At 50.4% G+C, this 15441-nt stretch overlaps 1 protein-coding gene across 1 annotated transcript in view; it reads right to left on the bottom strand.

The window, feature by feature from the left end:
* HS6ST2 (heparan sulfate 6-O-sulfotransferase 2) overlaps window positions 1-15441 on the bottom strand; it is a 469232-nt gene that overhangs the window by 211609 nt on the left and 242182 nt on the right. The gene's annotated exons all lie outside the window — the stretch shown is intronic.

The following is a 15441-nucleotide window of genomic DNA, read 5'->3' as shown; positions in this document are numbered from 1 at the left end:
TGTAGTTGCTGTGCTTTTCAGGCAGCAAATAACTGGCTCTTAGTGTCCATCTGTCTCATTGACTTGTACAGAAGTATTTTCTAGGTATGCTTTAATGGTCAGTATGATGGGATGGGGAGGAAGGGAACTGCAATATCACCTACTGTGAATGATGGGTCCTTTCATTATATTTCTGTCAGTGATGATAATGTGACTGCTGGAAAGTGATCTCCACATAACAGGATGCATGAGTCCAGTATTAGGCTTAGTGGCTAATGTGATTTTTTTAAAATACATATATACAGTGGGGGAAATAAGTATTTGATCCCTTGCTGTTTTTGTAAGTTTGCCCACTGACAAAGACATGAACAGTCTATAATTTAAAGGGTATCAAATTGTATAAATAAGATATCTTTTTACATTTTGCAGTGAGAAATAAGTATTGATCCCTCTGGCAAACAACATTTAATACTTGGTGGTAAAACACTTTGTAACATACCTGGCGGCGTCCTTGCATAGTGGTCCATCTCCCACTGTGCAAGAGCGCGCACTTGATCTCCTGTCCAGAATGTCTCTCTGGCTTCCCTCCATGCTGTCTGTTTGTGTCTGTTTCTGCTGCTTAAGGGCGGCGCCCGATCACTTCCTGCTTTTTGTACCTGCTGTGGGTCACACCTCTTGTGCGTCCTCAGCCTATTGCTGTCTGTCACCTGGTATATAGCTCAGCTGCTCCCATCTATTCCTGCCTGAGCATAGTGTTTCTTTCAGTGTGTGCTTGCACTCTGAAGGTGCCAGGTCCCGTTCTGTGTTCTCTTGTCTGCCTATCCTGGAGGCTGTATTTCCAGGCCTGTCTGAACACGCTCCTAGCCTGTTCCTCCTGCCTTCTAGGGGCCGATTACCTAGACCTGTTCCTGTATCTTGTCTGACCTGTCTGAACACGCTCCTAGCCTGTTCCTCTCGCCTTCTAGGGGCTGATTACCTAGACCTGCTCCTGTATCTTGTCTGTCCTGTCTGAACACGCTCCTTGCCTGTTCGTCCTGCCTCTCTGGGGGCCGTATTCCCAGACCCGCTCCTGTATCCCGCTGCAGTGTCGGTCTCCTCCGTACACTCAGTTCCAGTCTGAACTCTCTCCTATCCTTTACCTGTTTTGCCTCTATGTCCGTTCCCTTCCTTTTTCTGCAGAGTCTGAACTCGTACCTAACTCCTGCTTGTTGTCTCTGTACTCCCGTTTGTGAGTTTGTGGTCCACTCGCTACTTCACTGCAAGTACCCTGTGGGTGTCTGGCTCTGCCTTTCCCTTCCTGTCTGTTCTGTGTGAACAGAGCCCTGTCCCCCCTACTCAGCCTAGCCTGCTCTGACTCCTTTGCTCACCGCTCCGGCGGTTCTAGCCTGCTCTGACTCCTTTGCTCACCGCTCCGGCGGTTCTAGTCTGCTCTGACTCCTTTGCTTACCGCTCCGGCGGTTCTAGCCTGCTCCGACTCCTTGCCCACTGCTCCGGCAGTCCTGTCCTGCCCTGCTTCTGCCCGCTGCTCCGGCAGTCCTGTCCTGCCCTGCTTCTGCCCGCTGCTCCGGCAGTCCTGTCCTGCCCTGCTTCTGCCCGCTGCTCCGGCAGTCCTGTCCTGCCCTGCTTCTGCCCGCTGCTCCGGCAGTCCTGTCCTGCCCTGCTTCTGCCCGCTGCTCCGGCAGTCCTGTCCTGCCCTGCTTCTGCCCGCTGCTCCGGCAGTCCTGTCCTGCCCTGCTTCTGCCCGCTGCTCCGGCAGTCCTGTCCTGCCCTGCTTCTGCCCGCTGCTCCGGCAGTCCTGTCCTGCCCTGCTTCTGCCCGCTGCTCCGGCAGTCCTGTCCTGCCCTGCTTCTGCCCGCTGCTCCGGCAGTCCTGTCCTGCCCTGCTTCTGCCCGCTGCTCCGGCAGTCCTGTCCTGCCCTGCTTCTGCCCGCTGCTCCGGCAGTCCTGTCCTGCCCTGCTTCTGCCCGCTGCTCCGGCAGTCCTGTCCTGCCCTGCTTCTGCCCGCTGCTCCGGCAGTCCTGTCCTGCCCTGCTTGTGCTCGCTGCTCCTGCAGCCCCGTCCTGCTCTGTTCTTGCCCACCGCTTCGGGCGTTCCCTCTCTGCTGTGGTTGTCTACCGCATCTGCGGTTCTGTGACCCAGTCTGTACTGGGTCTTAACCTTTCTGTGCTCCAGCCCGTCCTTTCGGCCAGTACCTCCCTGCCTGCATACTCGCCTGTATCCACCCATCTGCATACCTGCCGTGTTTGCCTATACCCTCCAGTCTGTGCGCCAGCCTAACCAGCCTGATCCAGTAATCCCTGTGTGGGTCAACCCCCGTGTCCGGAGTTTGACCTGGAGTAGCACCTGGTCCCTCTGCCCGGTTTCTCCCTGGTGCACTGGCGTCGTATGCCGTCGTGCCATCTTGGTCGGATCGGCCAGATACTTAGTCACGCCCCTCCAGGCACTCTCCGGTTCATGGTCCAGTGGAATCACTACAATCACACGCACACGCCGCTCAGCCCGGGCGTGTGCATAACAGCATGCTCAGGCCATGGTTCCCGTTGAGCCCCACGGCCTTCGCTCTCTGAGAAGTTTTCCAGCGAATACATGCATTAAAATAAATAAATAAATATTTTTTTTTTCCTTTAGCTGAGTTCCAGGCGAATTACGCACCCGTCCAGATGGATCTATCTGCTCTCGTTCCCGCGGATCCGCTACGTTATTATGGGGATCCTAGACAAAGTCGTGCATTTGTGGAGCAATGCATGCTACACTTCAAGTTCTACCCTCTATGTTTTCTCACCGATCGGGTTAAGGTGGCATTCATTATGTCTTACCTGGCGGGTGATGCCTTGGAATGGATCAACCCCCTATATGAAACACAGGATCCGATCCTCCTGGACCTAATGGCCTTCCTGGTGGCCTTTCTAATGGTCTTCGATGATCCTAACCCGGAGGCTCCTGCTGAAGCTTCACTTCCCAATATCCCGGAGCAGCCCCAATGGGTAATGTGTGTGGGTAGCGCAATAGTCCTCCAGCCCAATGAGACTACTGCCCACCCAGAATCCTCACAGGGTGACTACGCTTTCCGGAATACTTCTCCCAACCTCAAGAGGCAGTCCAGACGTGCTAGACGTAGAGGCAAGCCGTCACGCCAGGGTCTGTCCTCCCTGAGACCTCCTGACCCCAACCTTGAAGTCCCTACTGAAGCTTCATCTCCCTGTATCCCGGAGAAGCCCCAACGGGTAATGTGCGTGGGTAGTGCACCAGTTCTCCTGCCCGAAGAGACTTCTGCCCATCCAGACTCCACACAGGAGAACTTCCTGCACCCGGCATCAGATGCTTCACCCACTTTAACCGGTGTGCATGTCCAAGGATGCTCCAAAGCTGTGGTTACCTCAGAGTCTGTGCACCTCTACTACCTGGCGGAGGACCCCCTGTTGCCTCCTGAATCCTCCGGGATACCACTCGATGACAAATGGAGAGAGAATTCTCTACACCCGGTACTCGATACTTTGTCCGCTTCGTCCTGTGAGCCTGACAATGGGTACCCCAAAGTGGTAGTTACCCCCGAGTCTCTACACCCCTCCGACCAGGCGGAGGACCTCCAGTTGTCTCCTGAACCCTTCGGGGTGCTACCTGGTAGCGAAAGGACAGAGACTCTCCTATACTCTGTACCTGATACCTCGCTTGCTTCGTCCAGTGAGTCCAACCTAGTGTACTCCGAAGCAGAGGTTACTCCCGAGTCTCTACACCCCTCCGACCAGGCGGAGGACCTCCAGTTGTCTCCTGAACCCTTCGGGGTGCTACCTGGTAGCGAAAGGACAGAGACTCTCCTATACTCTGTACCTGATACCTCGCTCGCTTCGTCCAGTGAGTCCAACCTAGTGTACTCTGAAGCAGTGGTTACTCCCGAGTCTCTACACTCCTCTGACCAGGCGGAGGACCTCCAGTTGTCTCCAGAACCCTTCGGGGTGCCACCTGGTGGTAAATGGACAGAGACTTTCCTATATCCTGGATCTGATACCTCGCTTGCTTCGTCCAGTGAGTCCGACCTAGTGTACTCTGAAGCAGAGGTTACCCGTGAGTCTCTACACCCCTCTGACCAGGCGGAGGACTGCCAGTTGTCTCCAGAACCCTTCGGGGTGCCACCTGGTGGAGAATGGACAGAGACTTTCCTATACTCGGTACCCGATACCTCGCCTGCTTCGTCCAGTGAGTCCGACCTAGTGTACTCTGAAGCAGATGTTTTCTCTGAGCCTCTGCACTCTTCTGACCCGGCGGAGGACCTCCAGTTGTTTCCTGAATCCTCCGGGGTACCACCAGAAAACAAAGAGACAGTGACTTTTCCTCATTATGTACCTGATAACCCGTCTATTTCTTCCTGTGAGCTTGACAAGATGTACCTCGAAGCAGAGATTACCCCCAAGTCTCTGTCCCCCTCCAACCCGGTGGAGGACTTCCAGTTGTCTCCTGTACCCTCTGGGGTGCCACCTGAAAATATGTGGAGAGAGACTTCCTTGTGTGCTGTTCCTGGTACTCCACCCGTTTCGTCTGTTGCTAAGGGTGGCTGGATGGGAGGTAGCATCCTAGCTACCCAGAGGAGACCAGTTTTTCCGGTGGACAGTGGAAGTGATCTCTTCGAAGTGAAGAATTGGCCCTCGAATTCCCTGCGGAAGATTCTGGCAGGCCTGAAGAAGAGGGGGCGTAAGGGGGGGGGTACTGTAACATACCTGGCGGCGTCCTTGCATAGTGGTCCATCTCCCACTGTGCAAGAGCGCGCACTTGATCTCCTGTCCAGAATGTCTCTCTGGCTTCCCTCCATGCTGTCTGTTTGTGTCTGTTTCTGCTGCTTAAGGGCGGCGCCCGATCACTTCCTGCTTTTTGTACCTGCTGTGGGTCACACCTCTTGTGCGTCCTCAGCCTATTGCTGTCTGTCACCTGGTATATAGCTCAGCTGCTCCCATCTATTCCTGCCTGAGCATAGTGTTTCTTTCAGTGTGTGCTTGCACTCTGAAGGTGCCAGGTCCCGTTCTGTGTTCTCTTGTCTGCCTATCCTGGAGGCTGTATTTCCAGGCCTGTCTGAACACGCTCCTAGCCTGTTCCTCCTGCCTTCTAGGGGCCGATTACCTAGACCTGTTCCTGTATCTTGTCTGACCTGTCTGAACACGCTCCTAGCCTGTTCCTCTCGCCTTCTAGGGGCTGATTACCTAGACCCGCTCCTGTATCTTGTCTGTCCTGTCTGAACACGCTCCTTGCCTGTTCGTCCTGCCTCTCTGGGGGCCGTATTCCCAGACCCGCTCCTGTATCCCGCTGCAGTGTCGGTCTCCTCCGTACACTCAGTTCCAGTCTGAACTCTCTCCTATCCTTTACCTGTTTTGCCTCTATGTCCGTTCCCTTCCTTTTTCTGCAGAGTCTGAACTCGTACCTAACTCCTGCTTGTTGTCTCTGTACTCCCGTTTGTGAGTTTGTGGTCCACTCGCTACTTCACTGCAAGTACCCTGTGGGTGTCTGGCTCTGCCTTTCCCTTCCTGTCTGTTCTGTGTGAACAGAGCCCTGTCCCCCCTACTCAGCCTAGCCTGCTCTGACTCCTTTGCTCACCGCTCCGGCGGTTCTAGCCTGCTCTGACTCCTTTGCTCACCGCTCCGGCGGTTCTAGTCTGCTCTGACTCCTTTGCTTACCGCTCCGGCGGTTCTAGCCTGCTCCGACTCCTTGCCCACTGCTCCGGCAGTCCTGTCCTGCCCTGCTTCTGCCCGCTGCTCCGGCAGTCCTGTCCTGCCCTGCTTCTGCCCGCTGCTCCGGCAGTCCTGTCCTGCCCTGCTTCTGCCCGCTGCTCCGGCAGTCCTGTCCTGCCCTGCTTCTGCCCGCTGCTCCGGCAGTCCTGTCCTGCCCTGCTTCTGCCCGCTGCTCCGGCAGTCCTGTCCTGCCCTGCTTCTGCCCGCTGCTCCGGCAGTCCTGTCCTGCCCTGCTTCTGCCCGCTGCTCCGGCAGTCCTGTCCTGCCCTGCTTCTGCCCGCTGCTCCGGCAGTCCTGTCCTGCCCTGCTTCTGCCCGCTGCTCCGGCAGTCCTGTCCTGCCCTGCTTCTGCCCGCTGCTCCGGCAGTCCTGTCCTGCCCTGCTTCTGCCCGCTGCTCCGGCAGTCCTGTCCTGCCCTGCTTCTGCCCGCTGCTCCGGCAGTCCTGTCCTGCCCTGCTTCTGCCCGCTGCTCCGGCAGTCCTGTCCTGCCCTGCTTCTGCCCGCTGCTCCGGCAGTCCTGTCCTGCCCTGCTTGTGCTCGCTGCTCCTGCAGCCCCGTCCTGCTCTGTTCTTGCCCACCGCTTCGGGCGTTCCCTCTCTGCTGTGGTTGTCTACCGCATCTGCGGTTCTGTGACCCAGTCTGTACTGGGTCTTAACCTTTCTGTGCTCCAGCCCGTCCTTTCGGCCAGTACCTCCCTGCCTGCATACTCGCCTGTATCCACCCATCTGCATACCTGCCGTGTTTGCCTATACCCTCCAGTCTGTGCGCCAGCCTAACCAGCCTGATCCAGTAATCCCTGTGTGGGTCAACCCCCGTGTCCGGAGTTTGACCTGGAGTAGCACCTGGTCCCTCTGCCCGGTTTCTCCCTGGTGCACTGGCGTCGTATGCCGTCGTGCCATCTTGGTCGGATCGGCCAGATACTTAGTCACGCCCCTCCAGGCACTCTCCGGTTCATGGTCCAGTGGAATCACTACAATCACACTCACACGCCGCTCAGCCCGGGCGTGTGCATAACACACTTGTTGGCAAGCACAGCAGTCAGGTTTTTGTAGTTGATGGTGAGGGTTGTGCACATGTCAGGAGGAATTTCGGTCCACTCTTCTTTGCAGATCATCTCTAAATCATTAAGATTTTGAACCTGTCGCTTGGCAACTAGGAGCAACTCCCTTCATAAGTTTTCTATGGATTAAGGTCTGGAGACTGGCTAGGCCACTCCATGACCTTACTGTGCTTCTTTTTGAGCCACTCTTTTGTTGCCTTGGCTGTATGTTTTGGGTCACTGTCTTGCTGGAAGACCCAGCCACGACCCATCTTCAATGCTCTTACTAAGGGAAGGAGGTTGTTGGCCAAAATCTCGCAATACATGACCCCATCCATCTTCCCTTCAGTACGGTGCAGTCGTCATGTCCCTTTTGCAGAAGAGCACACACAAAGTATAATGTTTCCCCCACCATGCTTCACGGTTGGGAGGTTGTTCTTAGGATTGTACTCATCCTTCTTCTTCCTCCAAACACGGCGAGTTGAGTTAATGCCAAAGAGCTCAATTTTTGTCTCATCTGACCACAGCACCTTCTCCCAATAACTCACAGAATCATCCAAGTGTTCATCATTGGCAAACTTCAGAGGGGCATGCACAAGTGCCTTCTTGAGCAAGGAGACCTTGTGGGCACTGCAGGATTTTAAACCTTTAAGGCGTAATGTGTTACCAATGGTTTTCTTGGTGACTGTGGTCCCAGCTGCCTTGAGATCATTAACAAGTTCCCCCTGTGTAGTTATAGGCTGATCTCTCACCTTCCTCATGATCAAGGATACCCCACGAGGTGAGATTTTGCATGGTGCCCCAGATCAATGTCAATTGACTATCATTTTGTATTTCTTCCATTTTCTTACTATTGCACCAACAGTTGTCTCCTTCTCACCCAGCGTCTTGGTTATGGTTTTGTAGCCAATTCCAGCTTTTTGCAGGTCTATGATCTTGTCTCTGACATCCTTAGAAAGCTCTTTGGTCTTGCCCATGTTGTAGAGGTTAGAGCCTGACTGATTGAGTCTGTGGACAGGAGTCTTTTATACAGGTGACTATGTAAGACAGCTGTCTTTAATGCGTTTAACAAGTTGATTAGGAGCATCTAACTGGTCTGTAGGAGCCAGAACTCATAATGGCTTGTAGGAGATGATCAAATACTTATTACTCTTACAAAAACAGCAAGGGATCAAATACTTATCTCCTTCACTGTATATATGTATATATATCTATACACACATTATATATATATATTTATATGTATATATATATATATATATATATATATATATATATATATATATATATATAAATATATAAGTAAACATCAAAAATAGGTCATTTTATGATGCCTCTTTGCCATTAAGGGTATTGTTACGAGGCAGATTAGTTGCAGAAATCAGTTCTGTTTATGTAAGTGGAGTCATTTCTGCACATAGATTCAGATAAATTGTAGAACTGCAGAAATTTCTGCAACAAATGTTCCACTGGATGCACATGAAATCATTCTCTCTTAAAAATGCTGACCCTTAAGGAGTAAAATATAGTTACATTTGGTTCTATTGAAGGAACCATACAGGTGCAAAAAAGTGCCTGTGGCCCAAAAGTACAAGAACAAAACCTAAGGGTTCTCAACAATAACCTGGTTATATCTGCACAAAAACATGATAATTTTTAGTAAAAAAATACATATTTGCAAAAAATAAAGCTGTAGACCATATTCATCCACATGCACTCCAAGACTGCAGGAGAGGAGACCATTACAACTAGATAAATTATTCTGCAGCAAAACATGCAAATTCTTGTAAATTTTAGGACAACAGCTGTCTTTGCAGACCCAGGAGCTCTTCTGTCTGCACAGACACATGCTCGGCGTTTAGGCACTACAGATTTAGGACCGAATGCCATCTGCCGTTTAAATCCACTGAATGGACAGTCACTCATTAATGGATTAGTCAGCTAGTTGTAGTAAAACTACCTTTTCATAGTAATATCAGTAATATCGCTTTCAGGATAAAAGAAGGGGCAAAATTCCAATTTTTTTGTTCCTTTAAATATAGAATATCACACAAAATCCCTCACATAATTGGCTCGAACGGAATTGTCAAAATTAATGTAAGAACTCAACAAAAATCATGTTTACGAACAAGCCTACAAGCTATAACAAGCAAACCAACACAGTGCCTACAGAAGTATAGGCAACATATTCTCATCACTTCTGGGGAGAACAGCAAAATATTGTGTCTAAAGAGACCGGGTATAGTGTACGTTGTGAGTATGAAGCCTAATAAACAGTAGAAGGGGCTGTACAATTCAATAAATATTTTATTGTGTGTGCGTTCATCTTCTCAAGTGCACAATAGAAATAGATCAGAAATGTAATTCTATGGTATCTATTCTTCAAAGTCACCACCATCCTTTATCTGACCATCCATCTGTCTCATTCACAGGTATGTAGTTTCCTGAATTGAATATTCCTCACACTCAATGATCACAATTCACACCTGTCTGTCTATTTTTGGTATGTCTGCTGCTTCCCTGCTGTGTATTTAGCAAAGTTTGTATTGATCACCACTCCATTTGCACGAACCCTTGTCTGGATCTGTTTGGGTCTCAGCGGACCCAGAGATCACATGGATAGAGGTTTACTTCCAAACTTGAGCATACCCCTATAATGCATAATTTACCACATTATTATGTACATATTAATGGAAGACAGAAATCTTTAGAAAAGACAAGCAACAAGATGTTTGAAAGAGTAAAATGACAATCAACAATAATATTTCCGGACGCCACATGACACTGTGAAGACTGAATATACAAACAGAAGAAGGAACAATCTGGACGAACAATAGTCACATGTTCATCAGTTGTTAAAGGGCTTGTCCAGGGCTATTACATTTTTTTTTACTATAGGCCTAAAAGCTAACAGGCAGGTAGTTGCTGACGAAGGCAACTATCTGCATGTTCTTCCCAGCGCCAGCTCAGAGTGGTCACCAATAGTGTTGAGCCACCCCCGTAGTGTTCGAGTTCGGTTCGGTTCGTCGAACACCCGTGTGTTCGCCGAACTGTTCGTCGAACTGTTCGTCGAACACCTTCGAACACCGTTAAAACCAATGGCAGGCAAACAAAAACACATAGAAACACATAGACAACACCTTCAAAGGTGTCCAAAAGCTGACAAACTGCTCAGAAGACACAACTAACACATGGAAAAGTGACAAGTACATATAGTCATGCGAAAAGAAAAGAGGTGGAGGAGTAAAAGGAGGGGGAGACACAGATATAGGCATGTCATGCCCTTCTAAAATCCAAAAAGTGAGAAGCCGAGACGGCCAGTCCGCTCCTGCCCGTGCCACCTCCGTGTCGCCGGGTTTGTGCCAGAGCCGCGGTGAACCCTGACGGCCAGCCCCCCTCTCCCAATACTGGTGCCTGACCGCTGGTGGGTCGAGAGAGCCCCCCTGTGGTGGAGGCAGCTCTAAGCTTTTTAATTTAAATTGTCCCTCTAATTTGAATGAATACACTTTAAATCCATTTACAAGGATCTATTGGAGGGCAAGTCTCATGCCAGCAGCCGCGTAATTCCAGCTCCAGTAGCGTCCACTAAAGCTGCTGCAGTTAAAAAGCTTTTATAAGGATCGAGCTCGGCTGTCCACCGCAAGGCATCCTAGTGCCAGTCCCAGCCCCTATGCCTTGGGGTGCCTCCTGATGCTCTTCACTAAGTATCCCGTGGTCCCGAAGCATTTCCTTTGAACAAATTAAGTGTCCAAACTACAGGTGGTGTAGCTTGCTTAACAGCCGGGATAATCCGCTGACTAGCAGACACTGCTACTAGGCACAAAGTATTTCCTGGGCTAGATGCAGTTAAAAATTTGTAAGTAGATACTCTCGTTGGATGCTGAGAAAGCATTCCATAGAGTCTCCTGGCACGCCATATATGATTCTCTTAAAAAGCTTGGGGTAGGGGTCTAGGGGACCCTTTTATAGCCAAAATCACGGCCCTGTATCACAATACGTCACCTAGGCTGAAGATAAATGGAACTGTAGCACCGAGGGCTCGGTTGCTACAGACGTATTGCACCTCACCCAGAGGTGTGATATCTCACTCTCAGATAAGGATGGAGTGTGGATCAGGACCCGACACCTGCATGCATTACACCACATTGCCGTGGGGCAGGGCGACCAATATGCCCCTGAGATGGGCACGACAGTCCCTGTCCCTGGCTGGAGTGGGGGGAGGGAACACTGAGGAAGGGGAACCCTGCAGTGCAGGAGCAGGGAGGAAGCAGTTCCTGGGTGCATTGAGAAGGGAGTATAAAAGGTGGGCACCATCTTAGTTCAGTGCAGAGAAGTCTGAGCAGAAGTGGCAGGGAGCAGGGGCTCTGCATGAGCTCTGCTCCGGAGGCGGGCCTAGTAACAGAGGCCCAGGCCTGCAAGAGGGAGAAGGAAGGAAGAGGAGCGGAGAAGGCTCCAGGAACGAGGAATGAAGGGATCCCAGGGGTGCGGACGGGCGAGTCGCCACCGCACGCCCGAATCCACCTGCGTGGAGGGGTCAGGCCAAAGGGGGAGACCGGTCCCCGAACTAGTGGAGGCAGGAAACGACCCTCAGCTAGAAACCGGAGGCTCTGACATTTTATGTGGCGCAGCCCCTTGCTCCACCCGCTAGGAAGGCACCACATAGGGTCAGGGAAACTGGCGCCAAGTTTACCAAGAGGAGGCCCGAGGCAGCCGGACAGAAGTGTTGGTAAGAAAGGCCAGACAAAGGACACACAAAGGGGGTCCTGTGAAGCGCTCCAAAGTTATCTGGGAGTTGTCTGAGCCCCTCACCTGGTGAGCACAGTACGACGTGGGCAGCCGTTACCTGCAGACGTGGTCTGGATAATAAGAACTGTGAGTAAAGGCCCTGAACTACATCACTGACTCCGTGTCGTTACTGCTGCTGCCCTGCACCATCACCCCCATCCTCCGCATACACTGCCCTGAGGCTATACTCCTCCCGTGGGGAGTTATGCTACGCTCTGCTGCACCCACAACACCAGCCTCAGCGGTCTGCCCTGTAGCGGCGGTTCACTCTGACCGCAATCCACGGGTGGCGTAGTCGGACATTTAAACATCAAAACCACATAAATAGTTCCGCCACTGGTTTGACCGCCCTGAGCCACGGAACCGGATCGCCGCCACGAAGACTACAACCACCAGCATCCACCAAAAAGGGTCCGGCTCCGGGTGTCCCAAGGCCCAGGGGGTGCGTCAGAACATTTTCATCACCTTTCACAATCACCAATGGGACAAGGCAGGGATGTCCTCTGTCCCCTCTCTTATACATCCTAGTGACGGAGCACCTGCTCTCATCAATTCGCCATAACCCCAATATTAGGTGGATTGAGGTGGGAGGCACCGAGTACAAGTGCTCTCTATTTGCTGATGATGTCCTAGTATATATCACTCAATCACATATATCCATCCCTGCTGTTATGGCTGAAATAGATCACTTTGTTACATGGTAAAATTTTAAAATCAATGCAGCGAAGTCTGAGGCCCTCGATGTCTCCCTCCCCAAATCCATATAGGATTCCATCCAGTCCAACTTTCCCTTTGCCTGGCCCTCACAGGGTATCAAATACTTAGGAATTCCTATTCATAGAGACCTCTCCCATCTATGTTATCTTAATTTTGGGCCCTTTATTGAACAATTCCATACAGACCACGGTTGGCAAGTTAGAACTGTAAGATTCACTACGTGAACCACTGGTGTTTTGTGGAAAAGCACATGTACACCGCGTTCCAAATTATTATGCAAAAAGTGTTTAGGAGTGATAAGGGAAGAATTTGTTTGTTTGTCAGTTAAACTCATTGATGGTGATGTGTGTCAGGGCTCTTTATATCACTGTAAGCAATTGCAGACACCTGTGCTAATTAGTTTGGCAGGTGTGTCCAATGAAAGGCAAGACTACTTAAGAAGGCTCTCTCACATTATTAAGCAGCCTACATTTTCTGCCAAAATGGGAAAGAAAAAGGATGTGTCGGCTGCTGAGAAGCAACAAATTGTGGAGTGTTTAGGTCAAGGCATGACTACAATCAACATTGTGCGATGATCAGGATGAAGTGTCTTGGCAATCAAGAAGTATGTAGCTGATTCACAGTACACACGTGTGCGTGCTGATAAGGGCAAATTGAGGACTCTTTCCTACAGGCAATTACGTCAGGTTGAAAGAGCAGCGGCAAAAAAGCCTTGTCATAGCAGCAGACAAGTTTTTGAAGCTGCTTGTGCCTCCAACGTCCCCCGAACAACAAGATGCAGGGTCCTTCAGAGGTTTGCAGCTGTGCATACGCCATCCTGTCGACCTCCTCTATCCACTTCACACAAGCAGAAACGGCTCCAGTGGGCCAAACATTACATGAAGACTGATTTCAAAACTGTTTTGTTCACGGATGAGTGCCGTGCAGCGCTCGATGGTCCAGATGAATGGAGTGGAGGATGGCTGGTTGATGGACACCCCACGCAAACACGGCTACAGCGCCAACAAGGAGGAGGTGGAGTAATGTTTTGGGCTGGAATCATGGGGAGAGAGATTGTCGGCCCCTTTAGGATCCCTGAAGGCGCTAAAGATGAACTCCATAATGTATGTGGATTTTCTCAAACAGCACTTCCTGCCATGGTTCAAGAAGAAGAACCGTGTATTTCACAGCAAGATCATTTTTCTGCATGATAATGCACCATCTCATGCTGCACATAAAACATCTGCATCTCTGGCTGATATGGGCATAAAAGGGGACAAACTTATGGTGTGACCCCCATGCTCCCCTGACCTCTACCCCATTCAGAACCTTTGGAGCATCATTAAAAGGAGTGTCTATGATGGCGGGAGGCAGTTCACATCTAAGCAACAGCTCTGGGAGGGTATTCTGTCCTCATGCAAAACAATTGAAGCAGAAACCATCCAAAACCTGACAAATTCAATGGACGAGAGAGTTCAGAAGCTCCTTTCGAACAAGGGGTCCTATGTGAAAATGTAACATCACCTAGAATAAAGTTTTGAGTTGAAAACTGTTTGATTTCAGTTTCTAACAACCTGCTAATGCTTATAATTTCAAAAATGACCATTTTTTTGGTCTTTATTAAAATGAAAAGGTTGATCGAAAAGTTTGGGGGATCTAAGAGTGTGGCAACCCAGTAGTCATGATTACTTCGAATTCTGACAATATGAGGGTCATGCTGCAGGTAGTGCAGCAAGAAGGCACTTATGTGTCTTGCGCATCTCGGAGCCCCAAAATTATTTTCCGGGCTAGATGCAGCTAAAAATTATTTTTAATTTTAAATCTGGTGAAGCTTATTATAGATGGCCTAATAGGATCAGTGCTGCACACTGCTACAAAGCCCAAATTATTTTCCAGTCAAGATACAGATAAACATGATTAGTAATTTGAAAGCTTAAAACGGTTGGTAGGGTGATTTTAACCAATCATCAAGCTTTTACTCTCCCCAGGATGACACAGGGGTAGAAAAGTCGTTTCGGATCCATGATTTGTTCATCTTTATGAACGTGAGTCTGTCTACATTATCAGTGGAGAGCCGCGTGCGCTTATCTGTCAGCACACCACCAGCAGCGCTGAACACACGTTCAGACAGAACGCTGGCTGCGGGGCATGACAAGATCTCCAAGGCGTAAGTGGCTAGCTCCGGCCATTTATCCAGATTGGAAGCCCAAAAAGAGCAAGGGTCCAGTGACACAGTCGTGGCTTCAATGTTTACTTGGAGATACTCCTGTACCATCGTCTCTAGGCGTTGACTATGTGTCAGACTTCTTGTCTCCTGTGGCCTTGCAAAGGATGGGCTAAAAAAGTGGTGAAATGATTCCGCAAAATTGATGTTACCAGCAGATACTGTGGTTCTGTTACGGTTTGAGTGCTGAACACTTGACGGTCCCACGGTTGGCAAGTTGGAACTGTGAGATTCACTACGTGCACCACTGGTATTTTGTGGAAAAGCACATGTAAGATTCTGCAACAGTCTCTGCTGATACTCCTGCATGCGTGCATCCCTTTCTATGGCAGGAATAATTTCTGCAAATTTACTTTTGTACCGGGGATCTAACAGTGTGGCAACCCAGTAGTCAGGATTATTTCTAATTCTCACAATTCGAGGGTCATGTTGCAGGTAGTGCAGCAAGAAGGCACTCATGTGTGTTGCGCATCCAGGAGCACCAAGTCCCTGTTGTGTTGGTGGCGAGGTAACAATCATGCTTCCTTCCTCTGTCCTCTCCCCCCAACCTCGCACAACAGAAATGTGATCAAGGTCTCCCTCATCTGATGAGTCTTCCATCAGTTCGTCCTCCACTTCTTCCTGGGCTCCTGCACCTTCCTCACTAGTTTGGCTGCTACCATGCGCCCTGGTAAAATCATCTCCCCCACCCTCACATGCCTGCCGCCCTGGTGCTGCCGACCGTCTGGACCTTGCAGATGTTAGCCCTTCCGCATACAACTCCTCCTCCTCTACTTCCTCCACCTCCTCTTGTGCAACCACCTGACTCCGAATTCTGTTTAACATGTGCTCCAGCATGTAAATCACCGGAATAGTCATGCTGATAATGGCATCGTCAGCACTAAACATCTTCGTCGCCATTTCAAAACTGTGCAGAAGGGTGCATAAGTCCCTGATCTGAGACCACTCCTCCAGCGTGATTTGCCCCACCTCTGAATCTCGTTGGCCCAGGCTATACGTCAGAACG

The sequence above is a fragment of the Phyllobates terribilis genome, unplaced genomic scaffold (genome assembly GCF_046119375.1).
Source record: "Phyllobates terribilis strain yellow unplaced genomic scaffold, ASM4611937v1 Scaffold_7__3_contigs__length_470593459, whole genome shotgun sequence".
NCBI classification, from domain to species: Eukaryota; Metazoa; Chordata; class Amphibia; order Anura; family Dendrobatidae; genus Phyllobates; species Phyllobates terribilis.
This window is presented reverse-complemented; position numbering and strand designations above follow the sequence as displayed.